This window comes from Watersipora subatra, chromosome 1 (assembly GCF_963576615.1).
Source record: "Watersipora subatra chromosome 1, tzWatSuba1.1, whole genome shotgun sequence".
Classification (NCBI taxonomy): Eukaryota; Metazoa; Bryozoa; class Gymnolaemata; order Cheilostomatida; family Watersiporidae; genus Watersipora; species Watersipora subatra.
The window spans coordinates 12,938,407-12,961,273 of record NC_088708.1 but is presented as its reverse complement, the minus strand read 5'-3'; the positions used below and the strand labels follow the sequence as shown (position 1 = coordinate 12,961,273).

General features: G+C 35.0%; 2 protein-coding genes across 9 annotated transcripts in view; both read right to left on the bottom strand.

Annotated features, from left to right (window-relative positions):
* Window positions 1-5,104, bottom strand: part of LOC137401745 (lactosylceramide 1,3-N-acetyl-beta-D-glucosaminyltransferase-like) — a 41,836-nt gene extending 36,732 nt beyond the window's left edge. For all 8 annotated transcript variants that reach the window (XM_068088251.1, XM_068088226.1, XM_068088270.1 and 5 more), the window contains exon 1: window positions 5,021-5,104. The gene's annotated coding sequence lies outside the window, so the exon portion shown is untranslated. The remainder of the gene's footprint in view (window positions 1-5,020) is intronic.
* LOC137387575 (sodium-dependent phosphate transport protein 2B-like) overlaps window positions 1-22,867 on the bottom strand; it is a 141,103-nt gene that overhangs the window by 94,066 nt on the left and 24,170 nt on the right. The window lies entirely within an intron of this gene.

Here is a 22,867-nt window from a genome sequence, read left to right as displayed (position 1 = left end):
AATACGAATTGAGAAAACAAAATAAAAATCCTGAATATATTGAATTAATAATAACAATTCTTGCATAGAAGTGTGTGTGTATAAAAAAAATTACTGTTCCACCAGAAGCTATCCATCAAAACTTTGAATACGACAATACTTTACCTCTCGATACCGACACAAATGTAAAAATGAGATATCGTACTGTCTTTGCCTGACCGAACGGAGAGATAATGTCGAGACTCTTTCTACGGAGACAATATAATTGTCCGCGGGAGAGGAATTGGCCTTGACCGCGATATAGTAATTGAGCCATACGAAAAATATTTCTTAACAGGGGCATCATAACGCGTGCGCGCAATGATAAAATAATTGATAACAATTAACAATTGATAAAATATGTGATAACATCTTTGATCAATATGCCGTTGTAGCTCAGTGGTAGAGCGTCTGGATATGAAACTTGCTGATGCATTCGTCGTAGGCTCAAATCTATCATAATGCGAAAGTCTAATTCCAAGATTTTAATAGAGCTGTAGCTGGAACAACATACATACGATCAACTTTGAGCAAGAAATATATAGAAGATTGGGAGCACTTTTTATTTCAACGCCATTCTTAATTTAGCGCCCCCTCTAATAGAACGCCACTATAGAAGGAGAGTTGAAACACACAGCGCTGCCCTTTAATCGAATGCCACTTCTATTTGACCACCACTTTGACATTCTTTGATCTTCACGAATTGAAAATTGAATTGATTGAAACGATTGAACCGTAATTGAAAATGATCAGTGGAAAAGGGTCCACGAAATGGTACAAGTAATGACTGGGTTATATCAACAATTAATTCGTTGCTGTTGTGGTTGCCATGGTTTTAGTGACAGTCTACCTAAGAAGATCGATCGTCACAATCGATTGTCACAACTACTTTTTGATTCGAAGTCACTAGGGTCTAAATCTAATCCATTGTTTTCAGGTTCGTCCATGTGTTTTATAATCTGACCTGAGAACCTTAAAGCATTTTGATGAATGATGAGAATACTTTTCAGGAATACCGTAAAACATAACAGCAGCCATCGTTATGGTGTATCAAAGTGTGTTTTTTAACTCCAAAGCTTAACAGCTTTTCTTTTAAACTTTGAAAGCAACACCATCAAAATAAGTAATAGAGGTATCCGGCTAATGTGTTTTACTCAAAGTAACTCCTTGTTTAACTCGGTATGATACTTGGATTATATATGCATGAAGTATGATAGTTTGAATGTCTACTTATCTTTGTTTCCAGCTACTTGCAGTTTCATACATTTGCATTCTTCAGGCTGTACTAACATAATATATATATATATATAACATTTTATATTCAGTGGACCCTCGCCATATGATTTTAATTTGTTCCGGTGTTGACATTGAAGGCAAAAATGCTGTATAGAGGGGTATAGAAACTCATTGTAATTATTTAATGCAAACACCCCCTGGTAAAAACATCAAAATTTTATATATGTACTGTACATATTAAAATTAGCAACAAAATAGTAGCCTATGTTAGCCTCAGTCCACTATACTTACCAACAGTAACTTTAGTGTACGGTATTTAGTGGTTATGATCTGCAATACAATGTAGTATTCCAATGTACTATGTGCAGTACGCTCTGTAGGAAGTTTTTACTTTCGAGACAGATGTATAACATAAATTTTAAATATAACTTAAATGAATATAGCTAACTAAACACGTACTTACAGCTAAGTTTTAGTATGTATTTTACTTAACTTCAACTTTGTAATCGGCTAAAATTTATCACCTATCTCTTTCTGGCTTCGTCTTCATTATAACTTATAACGAATAACACTGAGCTGAGAGCGAGCACTGTATCTCTCTCAGGCGTTGTGAGAGAGATTTCGGTAAATAGCCTATCGTCATCTTCATTTATTTCGGCATATTCAGCACACCGAATGCAAAATTATAATTTCAAAAAAATCTTTTGTTGATATTAGAGTTGCCCCGATTTTGGTATCGGAATCGGTATCGGTGCCGATATGAGTGTCAAGTATCTGAATCGGTATCGGCCGATCTTTTCTTAAAAAATCTGAACCTGCCGATACTTTTTACAGATCAACCATTTAGCAGAAAACTGTATTTTAACCTGCTATACTAATAAAAATTCATCAGCTGTAAGCTTCTTACTTTTACTTAATGAATTTCAGGCCTGCCACACAATTTATTTCATATCTATAGCCTGATCAACACAGCGAAGGAAACTTTTTAGCCAGAACGTAAACAAAAAGTGTGGTATTTCACACTTTATTTCACCGTACTTTTCAGACTATAAACCGCATCCCTATATACCTAAGCCGCATCTGCTTTACTTTCCAAAAAACCATAATAAAACAATACATAAGCCGCACCTTTGTATAGGCCGCAGAACTCGAGCAACGAGCAAAACTTTTACTCGTTGCATTCAGCACAAATGCAACGTGTAAAAGCTTTGCTAGCGAAACGTAACTTTTGTACAATTGCAAATGTAACCCGGTTTATATACATGTATGTACTTCGAAGTATCAAGAGTGCATTAAACAAAGAACTGTGATTAGCCTGAGACAGTTATTAATTCATTCTATGATACTGCTCTCAAAGTTTTAATGAAAAACAAGCTAAAAGCTTTGGAGTGTGACAACGAGAGAATGAATTGTTGATGTAAACCATTCATTATTAATACGATTTTGGGGACACTTTCCTACTGATCCCTTGATATTATAGGTCCATAAAGATCAAAGATTGTCAAGAAATGGAGGTGACATTCAATAAAAGGGTTAATTCCATTCAATTAAATAGAGGGGGCGTTCAAATAGAGGTTTTACGGTATATATGTATGCAAAAGATGGCTGCATTCTTTCTAGACATTTATGAGTCTAGTAATAAATTAACCTTAACAACCAGAGACATGCCCAGTTGCAAAGAGCAATTTAAGGTTCGGTGTTATTACCATTTCCACCGGAGGCCTTTTCTGGGAATTGAACCCAAACTAGTTTGCAGGTGAAACATTTTAAACTACTAGGCCACGGCTTTTATGTATTTCTTCTTTTGGTTATACATGCTTATTAGAGTAGCACATATAATTCTACTTGAGCACACATATTGAACAAAAACATGAATTATAGGCATTTTAACTTATGTGCTTACACAGAAGGCAGTCAGAACAGGCAAGATCTGGCCATGTAAAACATTTTTTATGAATAGTACATATTGGAGACACTTCATTTCCTATATATGTTACTGTGATAAGTGAATTGTTTGTATAAGATTTATTATATAGTAATTTTCGAGACATTATTGCCCAAACAATAGCATCAATTTCGAATAACTGTCTCCGAGTGATTGATTGCCGACCAACAAAGCTGTTGCTTTCAAACTAGGTAGACTCTAAGCAGTGCTTGCCCCCAAACAACACTCCAAGGTAGCTGTGCTGATGAGTCCTGCTATGAGTGACAAACCTAACTACTTTGTGAGTTACTTTGCTCTCGTTGCTAATGACTATAGTTTGTATATCCCTACATGTATTATAATTAACTATGCTTAGAGCTAGATGAAGCACTTGTGCATTCTAAAAGACCAGTTTTCACTACGCCGGGTCTATTTCTTCTTTTCCGCTTATTCTCCAGACTCCTTTTGATGGGGAATTAGAAGATCTCCTTGATGGTCTTTACTAAAATGTCTTTCAATAAAACATTGCGTTATTTCAGTCTAGTAGGAACATGAAAGGCGTGAAAAATCTGTATGCAGATATTTAAAAAATGATGTTAATTTAGTATATGTTTTCTAGTGGTGCGTGGAAAAAAGCTAAAAAGGTAATGATCAATTTTACAAGTAAAGGCTTTTATACCTGATCATATTTGCATATTGGTAATGGTCTCAATAACTTGGTCATATGAAGCATTTAGATTTGGGAGTTTTTCATGATCTTTAAAAATTTTGAAAAGCAAGTTTCTATGGGCACGAGTGCTCCAGTCTTTTAGCAAAGCTAGATTTAATCCTTCCCTTGCTACCGATACGGAGAAATCTCTACCCTTCGCATTTTCAATAAACCTGATAGCCCATAACTGAATTCTTTCAAGCATATATATCTACGCAAAGGTGAAAAATGTGTTTTTGTAAAACAGTCAAAAATTGCAATTTGCATATTTGATTGACATTTTATAGAAATCACATGTACAAGATGTTATCAACTTCATTACAATGTGTAGATTAACTATTAACAATTAGATTAACCCTACAAAACCTGTAAATTATACCAACACACTATTTATGTTACAAAAAAGGCTTTACAATTTATATGCAAAGACCTAAACAAACCCCATTAAAGCCATCGCCCTTTCAAACCATAAACTCTGATCACGAAACCAGGACCAGATTTAAATTACCTAGTGCCATAAACCACAACAAGCTCAACAGTAATCTGCTAAATTCAATTAATAACCTATGCAGTCATTTAAGAACTATTCCTCTGCAATCTTTTAAAACAAAACTCAAACTACACCTACTATCCTCTGACCAATAATACCATTCACCATCTAGCCTTACCTATTTTAACATTTTTTATATATTATACGTTGTTTTCATAACTAGACATTTGTTGTCATAGATATGCTTAACTAGTTTCACAAAACTTTTATTTGTCCACTTTTTCTTTAAACAATACATATCAATCCTCAGGCTTGCTTTTTACATATTTTATGCTCTCAGTTCCATCATTATTATATTAGTGAGACTATTCATTGGTTTTTAGTTAGGCTATAGTTTTTTCGTGTTGTTCTTTTTTTTGTACACTGCTTTTTAGTTAGTTTACTTGCTGTGGTACCTTGCAGAAAACATGTTGTAAAAGATTACTATTGATTAACACAATAAAGATTGCTCATAATAACTATGAAACAGCGGAATTCAACAACCTGTTGTTTAATGTTGCATAAACAAGTGATTTTAGTAGTGTATAAAATATAAATTCTTCATAAAAACAATTTGCAATATGTTCGCAGTAAGGCCCCTTACCTATTTCTGTTGTGTACAAAACAGAACAATGCCTTCTTTAAGGGACCATTAAGAATCTCGCACTAAAGAAATTTCCGGAAGAGCACTATAACACGCTTTCAAAGTTGTGAAATGTGGCCGTTACGATACGCCGTAGTTTTACATTGACAATCAATAAAGCAATCTCAATTGTCGACAGTCGTAACCATTAAATGTAAAATTGCGATACAATCGATGGGATCGTTCGAACTAGTCAACTTTATTATTTTGCTCTATGGTATTTCTACGGTTTTTGGCTTTTTAGCAGACGAATGAGCTCTTCGCAATAACAGCTGCAATTGCGTCGTATGCTGCCGTTCTACCAAATATCTAGTCATCTACCATCTTATAACATATCCAGTAAGTAGTTGTCCAGTTGTCATTTTTAAAAATTGCGATTAATTTGATATTTAAGTTGTTCTTTACTTAAAAACCAGAACATACTGCCAAGCATATACGTTCTTTGCATATTTTTTAAGAATTCCGTGCTGTATTTTATTAGGCCTACGTTGATAGTTGTGTTTTATTAGGTTATGCTGACGTTTGTACAAATGTTTACGCCGGTGGCTTTTACTATTGTTCGACATGTTTATCTAGCCCTTCACTTTTTAACGAAGCTCAAATGACTTTTTTGTATGTCAGTCAAACTTTGATCTGCATTTGTTTTGTAACTTTGATATAGTTTGTGCTTTTACTTCAAGTAGAACTGGTTTAGAATTTTAAATCATAACGAAGATGTTCATCCATCAAAACAGCTTTGAAAAGTCCCTTTCTCATTTATTGGCTATTTCCATGATGTTAGAGGGCTTAATATCTTTGGTGTTGTTCAAAGGTTGGTAAGTTATCAACTTATTATATCATCGGCATAAAGGTTTAAATCACATTGAAAGCTATTGTTTCACTATGAGTTGTTTTGCTTTATGCGATTATCGCCATATTTTGATGCTCTTACCACCTTTTTAATCAGAATGTTTCTGCTGCACAAAAAATTGAATAATACCATGTATTCATTAAGTTTACAAAGTATTAAACACTATTATTGTTCGTTTTTTATTTTTGTTCTACATTACTCAAAAACTTTTATATTAAACATCAAAGTCCTTGGCTTAACATTAAAGGTTTACTTGCAACAAAATTCACATTACAGTTATTTGATATCAAAAGGTTCACCATGTCTTACTCTGCTGTGCTGTAGGTGCAAAATAGGTAGAAATGTGATTACAAGCTCTTAAAAGCTAAATAATGCAGTCATCACAAACACGCCGTAGTCTGGAATCTCTTTATTTCGAAGCTGTACCCAAACAATTTGTTTATTGTTTTGACATGTGATGTTATCACGTGAAATTAAAGGCCAATAAAAGGCTCAATATAAAACGTCTCGTAGCACTAGTTTATGACAAACACTTCGGGCTCTATCGAGAAGCCTGTATCAAATATAGACGCTTGTTACTTTACAGTTTCATTTCAGTCTGGTCTAATCATCTAGTCCTAATCCGATAATGTGACCCATGCTTCCTGTCAAATAGCGGGAACAATTTCTGCAGAATTATTCGACTATCACAGGTGATCAACAGGCTCATCATGTTTATCAGAGGATGATATGCACTTTTTCGAGCTAAAGTTAAAAAATTAAACGAATTTTCACGGTAGGTTTAAAGATATCAGTGCTCAAGGTAACAGTATTACAATGGCGATGAAATAGACGCGCAAGGACAATAGACAGGGTTTTATTAAATGCGTGAAGTATATTTGTGAAAATATTTCGACGAATGGCGTTTCGTGAAAGTGTAAACAAAAGCCATCGTGTTCAACTACATCCCATTTGAGCTGTTTTGGGCAGGGATTCTAATCTGCGGTGTTTTTGTGATGGCGGCAATCAGCTGTTCGTTTTTGAGCTTTCAAAAGCTTGTAATCGTATTGCCCCATATTTTGCATTTAAAACACAGCAGAGTAAGACATGGTGAATCTTTTGATACCAAATAACTGTAATGTGAATTTTGTTGCGAGTCAACCATTAAAGTTACCAATTTTTTCACTCTCCCCCTCTCTCTCCCCCCTCTCTTTCCCCCTCTCTCTTCCCTCCCTCTCTCTCCCTTCCTCTCTCTCCCTTCCTCTCTCTCCCTTCCTCTCTCTCCCTCGCTTTTTCTCCCTCTCTCTCCCCCTCTCACTCTCCCTCTCTTCCTCCCTCTCTCTCCCCCTCTCTCTCACTCCCTCTCTCACACTCTCTCTCCCCCTCTTAAAGAGCGTTTCAGCAAAATGATAACAGTTTAGGTGTCTCCCCTTTAACTTAATCATTATTTATCTAACGCTTGCAATTGAGTATTTAACCTAATAGTCAGTTTTTTAATAAATTCTAAACTTCAGCTAGCATGTAATGAAACTGCAAATGGCTTTGAGAAGAATTGCGACAGAAATTGCCAAGCAATTTGCGTCCAATTTGCAAGCCAACAGTTTGTATTGACTGAATTTTATGTGTGGTAATGAACAATAGTTTGATATTTGTTTATTTACCTATGTGATGCTAGCCAATAGAATTTCATTTAGAACAGCCAATGATAACAAAGAATTACACCAATGCTCAACGCATTCGTGTCTTTTTAGAAGTTTGTTTTACGTGTAGTTGAGCTGAAAGACTTGTGAGTGGAAATGTTTACGCATTGTTACTAGCAAATGAGAAATTTCTAATTGCTGCTAAATAGTCACCATTTGAAATGGATCATATGACTGAAAAATCTACTCAACCAAGTACAAATAAATAGACAGTGTGACCTATGATCTGCCAATGGTTTAAGAAAGTTTTGTGTAAGATGGTTTAAAGGTCCTCCAATGATTGCCCATGCAGCTATCTCAACATTTTTAATGATTTCACAATTCAAAATGCTTCTCACTGACCTGTTTTTGTTGTTGTTTTATAATAAAGCATGTTTGGGTATTGCAGAACCTTAATATAACTTGCTCCATTTTTACCTGATAAAGATATATGAAGGCAATGCAATTTTTCAATTTTATATGAATTGGCTTATATAAACTTCTTTTCAGCTCTAACTTAACTCTTTAGCTACCGTAAGCCGATGTATCGGCTTTCGCAGTAATATAAGTACAGACCGTAAGTTGATGTATCGGCTTATCATTAGGGTTTCACTTTCCTTTTCATTACAATGCCCACACATTAGCTAGACCAATCAAATTTTGTCTCCAAAAAACAACCTCGTTGCCAATCACGTTCAACCAATAAAAAATCTTTTGGCTCAGCAATTCCATTTCTAATTATTTTTCAAAACGGGAAAACCAGAACGTTATCATCATGGTAATAAGAAACACACCACGTTCAAGCAACGCAAAGAAAGTGTCAGAAATTTTGCGAGAGTAGGATTCACTAAACAATTTTATACTTATCTTGTAGACAATTTTGTTTTGAATAAGGTGCATTTTACAGTAAAACTATATCTGTTTTGATTCTCAAGATATTGCTCAAATACTGACGGTATATCGATTTTTCAAATATCCGTTTGAATTAATTCGATCAGAATAATCATTCGGTCAGAAATTAATGTGGTAGTGAAAGAGTTGAGCATTTCCTTATTGAGAAAATTAATGCCAAATTGAGTTTCATCTTACTTCAGATGATGAAAATGAGGTTCTTTGTAGAGCTTCACTAAGGAATGATGAGTATCTTTACAGATACAGATAGAAAAGATATTTCTTGGTAAGAATTAAACCATTTATGTGTAATGCTATGGACAATATACAGGCCTACTGAGCAAAAGCCTAACAAAACCTATTAGGTTTTGTCTATGCATTTGAATTCTTGAAGTTGGCATCTTAAGTGAGTGTATGTGAATTTCTGTTCTCTAAAATGGCTTTACGCTAGGCAAAATCAAAGGTTTAGCTAATAAACATTATATTTTACTAAAGGTTAAGCATTTCTAAAATAAAATAAATATTAACCTTGTAATTATTTAACAATAACCTAATTTTTGAAAACTGCCAGATAGACCGACTGATAACTGGGCCAGTGGGTAGTCAGTCAAAATGTCAATAGACTAAATGTTAACAAACTAAAGGTTGACAATAAAAATGTCTTAATATTGGCACTCAAATAGACTAAATGTCGACAGATAAAATGATAACATCCAGAAATGTTCATATGATTTTCCATGGTAAATTCCATAAATATAGTATTTGTTTTCTTCGCAATATGTTATTATTTATTCAATTTTGTTTGCTCAATCAAAAACACAAACTTGTTTCTTTTTAAGTCAGACTTCAGTATTAGATTGGTTTGCTGAAAGGCATTGAACGGAAATGGAAATACAGTAATCAAATGAACAAGGTATCAAGTTTTCCTATTTGAAAAAGGAAGACGGTTTGAGTTCGAAGTAAAATCTTGGTGATGCTATAATAGAACATTAAATGATTAACGACGGACAAACAACATTATTGTCGGTTGGCACGATGTTTTTAGGAAAAGGATGGCGACATTGGAAAAACCTTTTTGCAAATTCAAATAATGAACAAGCAAGTACGGCATCATTTTATCCGTGTACATTTAGTCTATTTTTTGTCGACATTACTACCGTCAACACTGTAGTTGTTAACATTTGGTCTGTTGACATTAAAGTCAGTCAACTTTTCATTTGCAAACCGTGCCAGTGACATATGCCACTGGGGATACGATACTAAATGTAATTTCCCAGCAACACAAACATATTTTTGACTGGCCTGCCCCTTGCTTCGAAACTGTTTTATGCATTTTACACATCCTTACTGGGATTTGTATAGGGAATCCAAAAGCACCCTACATATGGCTTGTACAAAATCCGGCAAAGGTCAACATTCCTTATTTTGTTGCAGAACAAGCTATTGAAAAATTGGAAAATCTTTTGATTCAGTTCAGTTTGCAAGTCTTGTGTAGTCAGTTCTATGTTAAATATGTTTATTGATTTTGTTACAGTGCCGGTCTATTAAGGGTGGTAAATGTATTTGTCATAAAACCATGGCGCAGTAACTGCGGCATTTTTCAACCTTTCTTCCATAGTGGCGCGTTATTAAAGGTGATGCTCAAATAGAGGGTGTCATTGTATTTTTTTTATTGCTTTTCAGAATTTTGGGAATGTAAATTGAATCCCTTTACAGGCAAAGGAAATATCGCCTAAATTTTGCACTTTCTTTTTAGCGGAGCGAAATTAACCCTTTTGTATCTGACTTAGAATTGCCCAGCGTAACTGGTCTATTAGTTGCAAAATTTTATCTTTCGTCATACTGTAGATCCAAAAAATCTGCTATAACTTACCGCAACTTGGCATAGATCTCTAACTAAAAATGCATTAGGAAGCTGAGAGGTATCTTTACCACTTGATATTTAATGCTTGCAATTACAGTGTACCCTCAGGATACAATTACCTTGATATACGATTTTTTTACCATACAAAATGGAACATAATGAATTTTTTCACCTCACCATACAAATCTTATTTCAACATTGAATTCAACAAAATTGTCGCCCTAGTTCAAATTTAGCAGTCGGTGTGTTTATTATATACGCCAAAATAAGAGAGACGTCCGAATGTTGTTCACCAAAAATATTCTCACAATACCTGAAAGAGACATGGTGAGCAATTTTTCTGAGTTCAACAATTCTCGTGGGTAAAGCGGTAATATTTTCAGTAGCAAAGTTGGAGTTGCAATCCCTTCATATATATAGAAATTGTTTCCTCACCCCGGATACCCCGTATGGGTTGTAAATTCTGCTCTAACTCGGGTCTCCTACCAGAGACCTGGGAATTTGAGCACTCGCCTCAAGATCTTAGCTGTTCCCAATAGCGCACTTTTCTGCAACTCACCTGAGTTGATTGTTGTTGGTATTTGGGCAAGCCACATTTTATGCGCCGGTGTTATTGCGCCCAGTGCCCCAATGACTACTGGGATTACAGTTCTTACATTCCAGCATTTTTCAATCTCTTCTCCAAGAGGGAGATATTTCTCTACCTTTTCTTTTTCTTTGCTGGCTATATTGTAGTCATTGGGTACTGCTATATCTATTATAGTAGCCCTCTTGTTCTCCTTGTCTACCACCACTATATCTTGTTGGTTTGCTAGGACATGCTTGTCAGTTCGAATGTAGAAGTCCCAGAGGATCTTAGCGCGGTCATTTTCATTGACCTTACCAGGAGCTTCCCACCAGTGTTGTGGTTTATTAAGGCTATACTCATCACATAGACTTCTATACACAACACCTGCGACATGATTATGCCGCTCAGTGTATGCGTTTCCTGCTAGCTGCTTGCATCCACTGATGATGCAAGCACGGTTAACCTATTTGGGTGGTAATTTCTGCTCTAACTCAGGTCTCCTACCAGAGACCTGGGAGTTCGAGCACTCAACCGTTTTGAACCAGTAGCCCATTTGTCACTGCCTTGTCCTGGTTCAGCTACAGGCAGTGCTGACCTTGTTTGGTCAGGCGACATCCAAGCCAGCATGGCTTTGATTATTGCACTCTTTATAGAGGTTGTGGACAATATACATGCAAGGGTCTTGTCTAAGGACCTGCCAGAAGGATACAGTTGTTGGGGTTTGAACTTAGGACCCAATGATGAGTGTCCCAATACCTTACCAACTGCACCATCTGTCCCGTATATATATATATATATATATATATATGGCAAGCACAAATGGCAAACCCCAACAACTGTATCCTTCTGGACCTGCCAGAAGGATACAGTTGTTGGGGTTTGAACTTAGGACCCAATGATGAGTGTCCCAATACCTTACCAACTGCACCATCTGTCCCGTATATATATATATATATATATATATATATATATATATATATATATATATGAGCAATCTTTATTGTCTTAATCAATAGTCAGATTTTACAACATGAATTCCACAAGGTACCACAACAAGTAAACTATATGTAAACCATATATACTGTATATAATATATATATATACAGTCAAACATGGATAACTCGTCCACGGATAGCTCGAACACATGGTTAATTCGAACATTTCCTTTGGTCCGTTCCCACGTAATGATAAATTGCTATAGATAACTCGAATTCAACACTGTTAATTCGAACTGTTTTTTTGCCCAACAGCTACCGAAACGGTTGTTTTCGCTTTAGAAAATCACTTTATTCAAAGCCATAGAGGTAAACTTCATCTTTTCGTAATTCATAAGCGTCGTTATTACCACCATCGGCAAAATATTTTTGTCAACGACTTTTCTAAAAGTTTGGTGAAATTTGATTTATACTGCGATACGATGAATAGCACGGGCTAGCCGGGTCACGCGCGCAAGGATTTTCGCCACGCACATACAAAACAAAAATCGCATGTTGTTTTGTATGTGCGTGGCGAAAATCCTTGAGTGCGTGACCCGGCTAGCCCGTGATGAATAGTTTTCCAACGTTGATTCCGTGTTGAATCAACGTCGAAATGTTAAATGTTTAAAACGTCTTAAAAAATGTTGTAATTAAACGTATACGTTGTCTGAGCTACAAAAAACTATTCATCGTTTGACCTAAACACAGAATACGTGTGTACATTCAATAAGTATCTATTAAAAAAGCGTGAGTGATATAGAATGTACCGTAAAACCTCGTAAAACTTCTAATTGAACTGCCTCGGAGTGTTGCTCTTAACGAATCCCAGGTAAAGTAAGGTAATCTGCATAAACTTCAAGAAAAAACGGCAAAATTGATCGTGGGTGAGGAAACAATTTTTTTATATATATACAGTGAAACTCGGATAACTCAAACTTCAAGGGACCGAGCAAAAGTGTTCGAATTATCAGAGTGTTCAAGTTATCAGAGCACTGTCACAAGTCCATGTATTTACTTATTTATTAGTAGATACATGAACATATACAAACTATAATATAAATCAAAAGCACAAATGGCTTGTTTCAAATTAAATGCTTGTAATGTAAAGTTTAAAACGTTTTTATCAAAAAGTGTAGAGATTTTTCTATCACTTGAGATTGGTTTGTTGTTTGAGGTGATGTTATTGCCAGGACGTTTTGTAGATTGACATTGGCAAAACTTGATCGTTGCTGAAATGCTCTTTTTCTTTTGAGCGTATTACCCACGATCAATTTTGCCGATTTTTCTTGAAGTTTATGCAAAGATTAACTTACTTTACCTGGCATTCGTTAAGAGCAACACTCCGAGGCAGTTCAATTAAAAGTTTTACGAGGTTTTACGGTACATTGTATATCACTAACGTTTTTTGAATGGATACTTATTGAATGTACACACGTATTCTGTGTTTAGGTCAAACGATGAATAGTTTTTTTTAGCTCTGACAACGTATACGTTTAATTACAAAAATTTTTAAGTCGTTTTAAACATTCAACATTCCGACGTTGATTCAACACGGAATCCACGTCGGAAAACTATTCATCACGGGCTAGCCGGGTCACGCACTCAAGGATTTTCGCCACGCAAATACAAAACAAAAACAACATGCTGTTTTTGTTTTGTATGTGCGTGGCGAAAATCCTTGCGCCCGTGACCCGGCTAGCCCGTGCTATTAATCGTATAGCAGTATAAATCAAATTTCACCAAACCTTTAGAACAGTCGTTGACAAAACTATTTTGCCGATGGAGGTAGTAACGACGCTTATGAATTACGAAAAGTTAAGGTTTACCTCTATGGCTTGGAATAAAGTGATTTTCTAAAGCGATAGCAACCGTTTCGGTAGCCGTGGGGCAAAAAACAGTTCGAATTAACAGTGTTGAGTTCAAGTTATATAGAGCCATTTATCATTGCGTGGGAACGAACCAAGCAAATCCATTCGAGTTAACCATGTGTTCACTATATCCGAGGGCGAGTTATCCATGTTTCACTGTATATATATGAGCAATCTTTATTGTCTTAATCAAAAGTCATATTTTACAACATGAATTCCACAAGGTACCACAACAAGTAAACTAACTAGAAAGCAGTGTACAAAAAACACAATAAAAACTATAGGCTAACTAGAAAACTAAAGAATAGTTTAACTAATATAATAATGTTGGAACTGAAAGCATAAAATATGTAAAAAGCAAGTTTGAGGATTGATATGAGTTTTGTTTAAACTACAAAGTGAATAAATAAAAGCTCTGTGAAAGTACTTATGCATATCTATGGCAACAAATACCGAACCAAATACCATTAACCTGCTAATCCACTTGATCACGAAAACAACATTGTTCAGGTTCTCTTGCCGAATTAGGTTGAAAAATGTTTTAAACAGGTTCGCTAAAAGTTACAATGAAAGCAAAGACAGAAACTAATGAGTGATAAAATTTTAATGATAAAAAGTTCTAACTCAGTAAAATAGTTAGAAGTACATACTAAAGCTTAGCTTTAAGTGTGGTTGTGCATGTCAGTGTGCGTGTGTGTTTTGTAAAAACTTATTTGAGGTGAATTCAAAGAACTCTCTACGGTACGTTATGTTACATTTTGTTGCAGATTATAACCGCTAAACACAAATAAAATTATTGCAGGTAACTATAGTTACTAAGGTTAACATACTATTTTGCAACTAGTTTTTAATATGTACAACACTGATATAAAATCTTGACAATTTTTATCAGGGGATGTTTGCATTATATAATTACTATGGTTTCTATACCCTTACATACGATTTTTTCACCACCCGATGCCAACCCTGGAACGGATCAAAATCGTATCCTGAGGGTGCGCTGTGACCTATGATAATCTTATAGCCTGCATTGCAATTTGTTAGAGCTTTCAATGTTTTATTTCATTCTAATTTTGAAGGCACATTTGATTTTATAACTATATTTACCAATGTTGTATAAACACTTATTGATATGTACTACAGTTGGTTACCACAACTAGCTTATGATGTGCAATAGAAGATGAGTTATGAGCATCGGTCCATCGAAGGCGAGTTTAAATAACGACAAGAAGTTATATAATAATTTATTAAATGTTACAAGTATATATTCAATAACAAGTGTCATAAACAAACCATATTTATAATACATGCAAAGACAAAAATGAACATTTTTTGAACAAAAAGATTTGCGTCATTTCCTCGGCCAGTTTCGCTCTGATTGTTGCCTCTATTTGGACCCATTTCAACTTCTTTTGTTTATTTAATACCTTTCCGAGTGTCTTCTGACCTCAACTCTTTTTCTGATCTAGTCGGTACTAGCGTCTAAACAATTTTTTTAGCAGAGCAAAACTTTTATGCGTTGTCATTTAGAATACTCTTTTCACGCGAATAGAGAAAAACTTAGCAGCGTTTAAGCTTGCGCGTGCATGCTAATCAGTATATTTAGCCTCAAAATAGTAGTCCAGATTCCATCATAATTGCTAAATCGTTTTTCATATACAGTAGGTGATTACGTTTACGTTTCCCTAAAATGTTTACGTTATAAGGAATTTACATTATAAGAACGGTAACATGTAAATTGTCTAATTCATACCAATATCCTTCCAAACTCACCCCTTTGACCAGAAAAAAAGAGAAAAACTTGACTCAATTCTTTCCATAATTTGTGGGCTGTATAATAACTGTAGTATTATTGGTTTGCATCGAAAACTTTTGTCCTTTTTATGATAAATTTCACTGGTTTTTAAAGACCGTGATCGCGGCAATTTTACAAGGTGATAGGGACTGCACATTTTCGACGTTCATTTACAATGATTTGCTTATTTTTTCTCAGCAAAGTCTATTCTGCAAATTAAAAGTACAGTCAAACATGGATAACTCGAACTTCACGGGACCGAGCAAAAGTGTTCGAATTATCAGAGCGTTCAAGTTATCAGAGCACTGTCACAAGTCCATGTACAGTCATACTTCAACTTACGAGCTTAATGCGTTCCGAGACTGAGCTCGTATGTTAATTTGCTCGCATGTTGGTGCAATTTATTTATATATAGAACAATTAAATATATATTGATTGGTTTCCATACTCTAAAAATGCAAATAAAACACTCAAAACAAGATATTGTAACAGAAAGAACATGTTGGTTATTGTCCTAACTTACCACATGCTTTCAAAAAGCAACAACTAAAAAATAATGCAAGGAAATGTGTTTAATTAAAATGTAAAATTAAATACATACAATAGCAGCTAAAGCTAGCATTTGCCGGGAAGGGAGATATAAGTTATTCTTCATTACGACAGTTGACTTTGATAAATCTGGATTTTATCAATGTCTTAACAGACAAACTTAGAAGCAAACCTAAAAGCAAACTTTCATTTTCAACTTAACGTAATTAAAACCGGGAACGGTTTTAAAAACGGGAATTAAAATTTCTGGGTTCATAGTTTGAAGTTTCTCGCTGGTTAGCTAATTTTTCCTTTTGTTTCGCTTTCACGACCAGCCGGCCGTTTTAAGATAAACCTATCTAAGGACGTTTGCCTTTGTCGCCCTTTCAATATGTTGCGATTAGGACGAACACAGGTGTCGTCACAAAGGGTTAATGCACGACCACTAGCCAACTTGTCCGAATGTCTATTTTTATAGTTTTGATAGTTTTGATAGATAGCACCCGGCCTTTTCACATAGCATCATTTCAGTGCGCTTTCACCGGCCAATTGTTTATCTTTTATCCAATGTCTGAGCAGTCTCTCCATCAGCGGTCGTGAAGATCGCTGTGCCGTTTATAAACTACCGTTAGTCCTTTTGCGAACTAAATGCCCTGAATATATTCCTTCTGTTTGATAATTGTGGATGTATTTCTGTCAAATTGCTGAGCTAGCTCAATCACGCATATATATTTCGCATATTTTTCAATAGTTTCCCGTTTAATATCAACTGTTATCATTCGCTTTTTCTTTGCATTAGTTTTCATTTTACTGGCAAACTTTCGGTCAACCCACAGTACTTTTAATTCACATAATTCTGCACTGAAAATCGCGCACAAAAAACACGATATGAAAGTATAACCTGAGCAGTTGAAAAATACAGAGTGATGCTGTTCTCATAAAACACTTCCGGCATACTTGGCAAGTGACTCACGTGCTCGTATCTCAAACATGGCTCGTATGTTAGTGCTAACACTTGCTTAAAAGCTGGCTCGTATCTCAAGTTTCTCGTATGTTGGAGCACTCAAAAGTTGAAGTATTACTGTATTTACTTATTTATTAGTAGATACATGTACATATACAAACTATAATATAAATCAAAAGCACAAATGGCTCGTCTCAAATTAAATGCTTCTAATGTAAAGTTTAAAACGTTTTTATCAAAAAGTATAGAGATTTTTCTATCATTTGAGATTGGTTTGTTGTTTGAGGTGATGTTATTGCCAGGACGTTTTTTAGATTGACATTGGCAAAACTTGATCGTTGTTGAAATGCTCAAAAGAAAAGACATCTTTTTCTTTTCAGCGTTTTACCCACGAACAATTTTGCCGATTTTTCTTGAAGTTTATGCAAAGATTACCTTACTTTACCTGGGATTCGTTAAGAGCAACACTCCGAGGCAGTTCAATTAAAAGTTTTACGAGGTTTTACGGTACATTGTATATCACTCACGCTTTTTGAATGGATACTTATTGAATGTACACACATATTCTGTGTTTAGGTCAAACAATGAATAGTTTTTTTTTAGCTAAGACAACGTATACGTTTAATTGCAACAATTTTTAAGACGTTTTAAACATTCAACATTCTGACGTTGATTCAACACGGAATCCACGTCGGAAAACTATTCATCACGGGCTAGCCGGGTCACGCACTCAAGGATTTTCGCCACGCACATACAAAACAAAAACAACAGGGAAGACCCATCACCTTGCTTCCGCAGGGCGATCGCTAAGCAGATGTTTGGTATAAATCAAATTTCACCAAACCTTTAGAAAAGTCGTTGACAAAAATATTTTGCCGATGGTGGTAATAACGACGCTTATGAATTACGAAAAGATGAGGTTTACCTCTATGGCTTTGAATAAATTGATTTTTTAAAGCGATAACAACCGTTTCGGTAGCCGTTAGGCAAAAAACCAGTTCGAGTTAACAGTGTTGAGTTCGAGTTAACAGTGTTGAGTTCGAGTTATCTATAGCAATTTATCATTACGTGGAAACGGACCAAAGAAACCGTTCGAATTAACCATGTGTTCGAGCTATCCGTGGGCGAGTTACCCATGTTTGACTGCAATTATAAATATTTTGTTCGTCTAATATAAGGCAAAACAACAAAAAAATTTTATTACAAAAAGCGGTTCTACTTGTTCGCCGCCTATCTGTATCCAGGAGTCTAGGTTAGGATAAAAAATATTTTTCTGTGATACTGTAACTCATGTCATTCAGATTGGTAGACCGGCGCTGTAACACCTGCCTCAATCGATCGCCTTCAAGTATTTGTGAACAATTGCGCAGCTATCCTATTCTCTGTTTTTTCGACACATTTGACGATTTATTCAAACTTTTCGTAAAATTTATATATAATAGGTATAAAGCTACATGCATACGCACTTTGATTTTTCTTCCGTAAGTGTGGTGAGATAAACTAGCATTAAAATCGATTTTGAAAATTCGCCTGACTCAAGGCTTTATGTTATATGGAATATATCAGTGAGTATCAGATCTGACATTTATTCTAATATGTTTGCAGTGTTAATGAAACTTCGTGTGACACTGCCTTCAATTTTTTTGGCACATCAACTTACCAGAAGGCTATCGACAGTTGTGGTGTATTTGGCACTATGCAAAATCAAGACATAAAAGAGAAGTTTGATAAAATGGGTGATTCACTTTACAGGTGGGTGTGTTAAATTTATGTCTTTCACCATCATTCCAAATGAGCAATTTGCACTAGTCTCAAGATTTGAAGGTCACAATTTAATACATGTGTATATACTAGCTACCAGGGGTTAAAATTTGAGGCAAAATATACGCTGGATTATTTTTGGTTTAAAATCCAGTTCCATTTATTTGGTATGCTGCTTACATCATGTAACTTGTTCTAACACCTGATTGCTCATCACTTGGTCATAATTTCGGCAGTCCTTGCACTGTCCGAAGAGTTGACATAGACTTTAAAATGTTTCTCTTCATACTTTGTAGACAGTTCAGACACTACTGAATAAAAATAACAGATAAGTGTGTTTTCCTTGTTAGATACTCCTCTCCTACATATACATGTAGGCTGTCGTATTTTCTAAGTTTTACATCAGTTTTACAGAACCAGCTTTACGAATGCCAAATGGCCTCACCAATCTTAGCATTCAGCTTTTGAATACAATCCTAGCTAATGTGCATGTATCAAGCATCAAGTGTCACTTTGTGGCGGAAGATTATCGAGGCCAGGGCCGGCTACCTAGGCGACATCGAGGTAACTGACGTCATGTTTGGGCCCAGATTTCCTGTCGATTGAAGATCAACAGTCGAGTCAGACATGCTACTGATTAGGTAGAGCCAATAAAGAGGAAAGGATGTAAAAGGAGCACCTGAAGCGACGAGGAGCGGAAATCTTTGGTAGTCTTTTGCATGCTGTTCTTTGTACGCGCACTGCTTGTAATCTTATATATATTGTGAAATATATATCTCTTATTGCCTTGTACTCAGTGGTTTTGATTCTTGCGGAGCAGTAAAGAGAACACGGTAGTTTCCTTTACAACTATTATATTTGAAAGCAATCAAAACCTGGTAAAAATGATGGCACCTCCATCCTTTGATTTCGATGACATCCTATCCGTTGTTATTCTTTTGAACAAACACTTGTTGCATTTTATTCAATCAGAGAAGCTAATATATAAAAAATCTTAACTTTGAATCACACTACTGGTACACTACTTAAATTTTCAAATATTACAGATTCCATTCGTCAAGTGACTTTATAACGGCTGTTCATAAAAGAATAAATGTTGTAAGATAAGTTTCATTCGACGATTAATATCTTTTTATTGTTGCATGATTTTATTTAAGAAAAGATTTTGTGAAAGTAATTTTTGACGCATAAAAATATAGTGCGTGATAAAAGCATGAAGAGCAAATAAAGGCAACTTTATGACATTAAAATGAAATCTAAAAAATGTTAAAGGTTGACTTGCAACTAAACTCACATTACAGTTATTTGGTATCAAAAGATGTCTTACTCTGCTGTTTGGTAGGTGCAAAATATGTGGAATTGTGATTACAAGCTTTTAAAAGCTCAAAAATGAACAGGTAATCGCCGCCATAATAAAAATGTCGTAGATTAGAATCTCTTTCCAAAATGGCTCAAATGGGACGTAATTGAACGAGATAGCTTCTGTTTACACTTTCGTGAAACCTTATTCGTCGAAATATTTTTACAAATATACTTCACGCATTCAATAGAACCATGTCTATTGTCCTTATCCGTCTATTTCATAAACATTGTTATGCTGTCAGTTTCAGCACTGATATCGTATACCCTACCGTAAAAATATGTTTAATCTTTTAACCTTATAGCTCGAAGGAGTACATATCACTCTCTGATAAACATGATGAGCCTGTTGGTCACCTGTGATAATTAAAAAATGCTGCAGAAATTATTCGCGCTGTTTGACAGGAAGTATAGGTCACATGATCAGATTATGACTAGACGATTAGACCAAGTCGAAACAAAACTGTAAACGAGCGAGCATCTATATTTGATACGGGCTCTTCGGTAAAACCCGAAATGTTTTTCATAAACCAGTGCTACGAGAAGTTTTATATTGAGCCTTTTATTGGCCTTTCAATTCACGCAAGAACATCACGTGTCAAAACAATAACCAAATGGATTGACTGCGTCAGAGAAATAAACTGATTCCGATCTACGGCGGTTTCGTGATGGCGGCGCCTAACTGTTCGTTTTTGAGCTTTTAAGAGCTTGTAATCACATTTCCACATATTTTGCACCTACAACACAGCAGCGTAAGACATGGTGAATCTTTTGATACCAGACAACTGTAATGGGAATTTTGTTGCAAGTCAGCATCAGGCAGGGTGGCAGACAATGTTTGCTATTTTATTCATGAGCAATTGCAAAACTAGTTTGGTCAATTCATCTTTCTATGATTGGTAAAAAAACTTGCCAACAAATTAAACAAGTTCTCTTTGTGCATAGGCCTATTTAAAATGACATACATGTATATGTTAGTTGCACCAGTAGCGTATTATACCAGGTAGCTTGCATAACCATTATAGTACTTTATTCCTAAACCGATCTAAGTAAAACATTATTGTCTAGTTGATGTATAGAAATTAACACCATATCTATTATTAAATTTAAAGAGATTTAATTCAAATGAAATTGTATCAGCATACAGATGCTGGAGTCAATAAAGCTATCTACATGTATATTTAATGAATGATATTTAAAATGTATTTTTTTACCAATTTCACTAAATAAAAATTGATAACTTTTCTTGTGACTGGTTAAATTGTTAGTATGTTTGAAACTAGCATTTCAAACATGAATAATAAATATTTTATAGAGTATGACCAATAAATATCTTATTAACAGCAGTTTTAATCTGAACCTAGGTGATATTTTAATGTGGTGTCGTACTATTTATATTAATTAATAATAATATAACTAATATTAATAGTATTATTTCATATTTATAAATAATATAATAATGACTATTTAGCTAGTAAATATAAATAATAATTTAAAATCAAATAAACAATGCATATAATGTAATAGATTAGGCCTATATACTAAATCTTGTTAGATACCCTATACAGGATGAATTTATTCGCGGAGTTATATTTCGCGAAAATTGCCATTTCATGCATATTCGCGGATTAATTTATTCGCGGCTAAAAACTGCTACTCTCTATGAAGAGTTAACTCTATTATGTCTACCAATAGAGTTAACCCTATGCATGCGCGCATTGCGTGTTTCGTTTTCTACTTAGCTTACAACTACGGGTGGATCGTGCTAAGGTGGGACAGCTAAGCTATAATTTTTTTGCTGTGTTCAGAGGTTTTTACGAATATTCATAGATTTGGAGGCCTTTGATGAACCAACAATTTGTGGTAAGCAATGAGTTTTTTTCAAAACCATTTATTAAATTAGTTGAATTTTACTTTGTCTCTTCGGTAAAACGCAATATTTATTTTTTCCATCCCTACCGCTTCATTATTCGTTTTAGTGTGAGAGAGAGAGATTTTTCATCATACACGCAAGCACAATACTGCAAGGGTGGTATATGTCATTCTTTGAAGATCACGAATCATTCAGGGAAGTCTGGAAATTGAGGTAGAATTGACCGCAGCTACTTACAAGGAGAATATATCTGTTTTAAAAAAGGAGCAAAAACGCCTTTACGAGCACAAATCTTTGGCCAACCGGCAGAACTTTGCAATGGTAAGCCACGAGGAGAGTTCTGATGATAACTTCCTTACCAGCCATGTAGTAGCGAGAGAATCACCTTTAACATCTACCCAAGACAGTGACAGCGATATAGAGCTGCTATTACCAAAATAACTAGTCAGAGAGCACCATTACACGATAGTATTCACTTATCAAGAGTATCAGTTTAATTGTATTGCTCTAGACAACCGCCATAGGCCTATAGACTAAACTGTTTATATTTACTCCATTCATCGTTTGTAAAATTTTATTTGTATTTGAAATATGTTATTTGTACACTCAAGTTTGTAATAAATTATAATATATCTATACATGAAATAAAATATATAATTTAATCATGTTTGCTGCAGCGATATCAAGGAGTTGTTGTCTATGAAGGGGTCTGGGTTGACTGGTTACTTCTCTGCCAATATTCCTGCCTTGATGAATATTACTACTCGTCTCTAGTTTTCGTAATCGGAGTAGGTTGTTTCATTCTTAATCTGCAGTAAACACAAAAAGAAAAAATATTAATAAGTGTTAAGG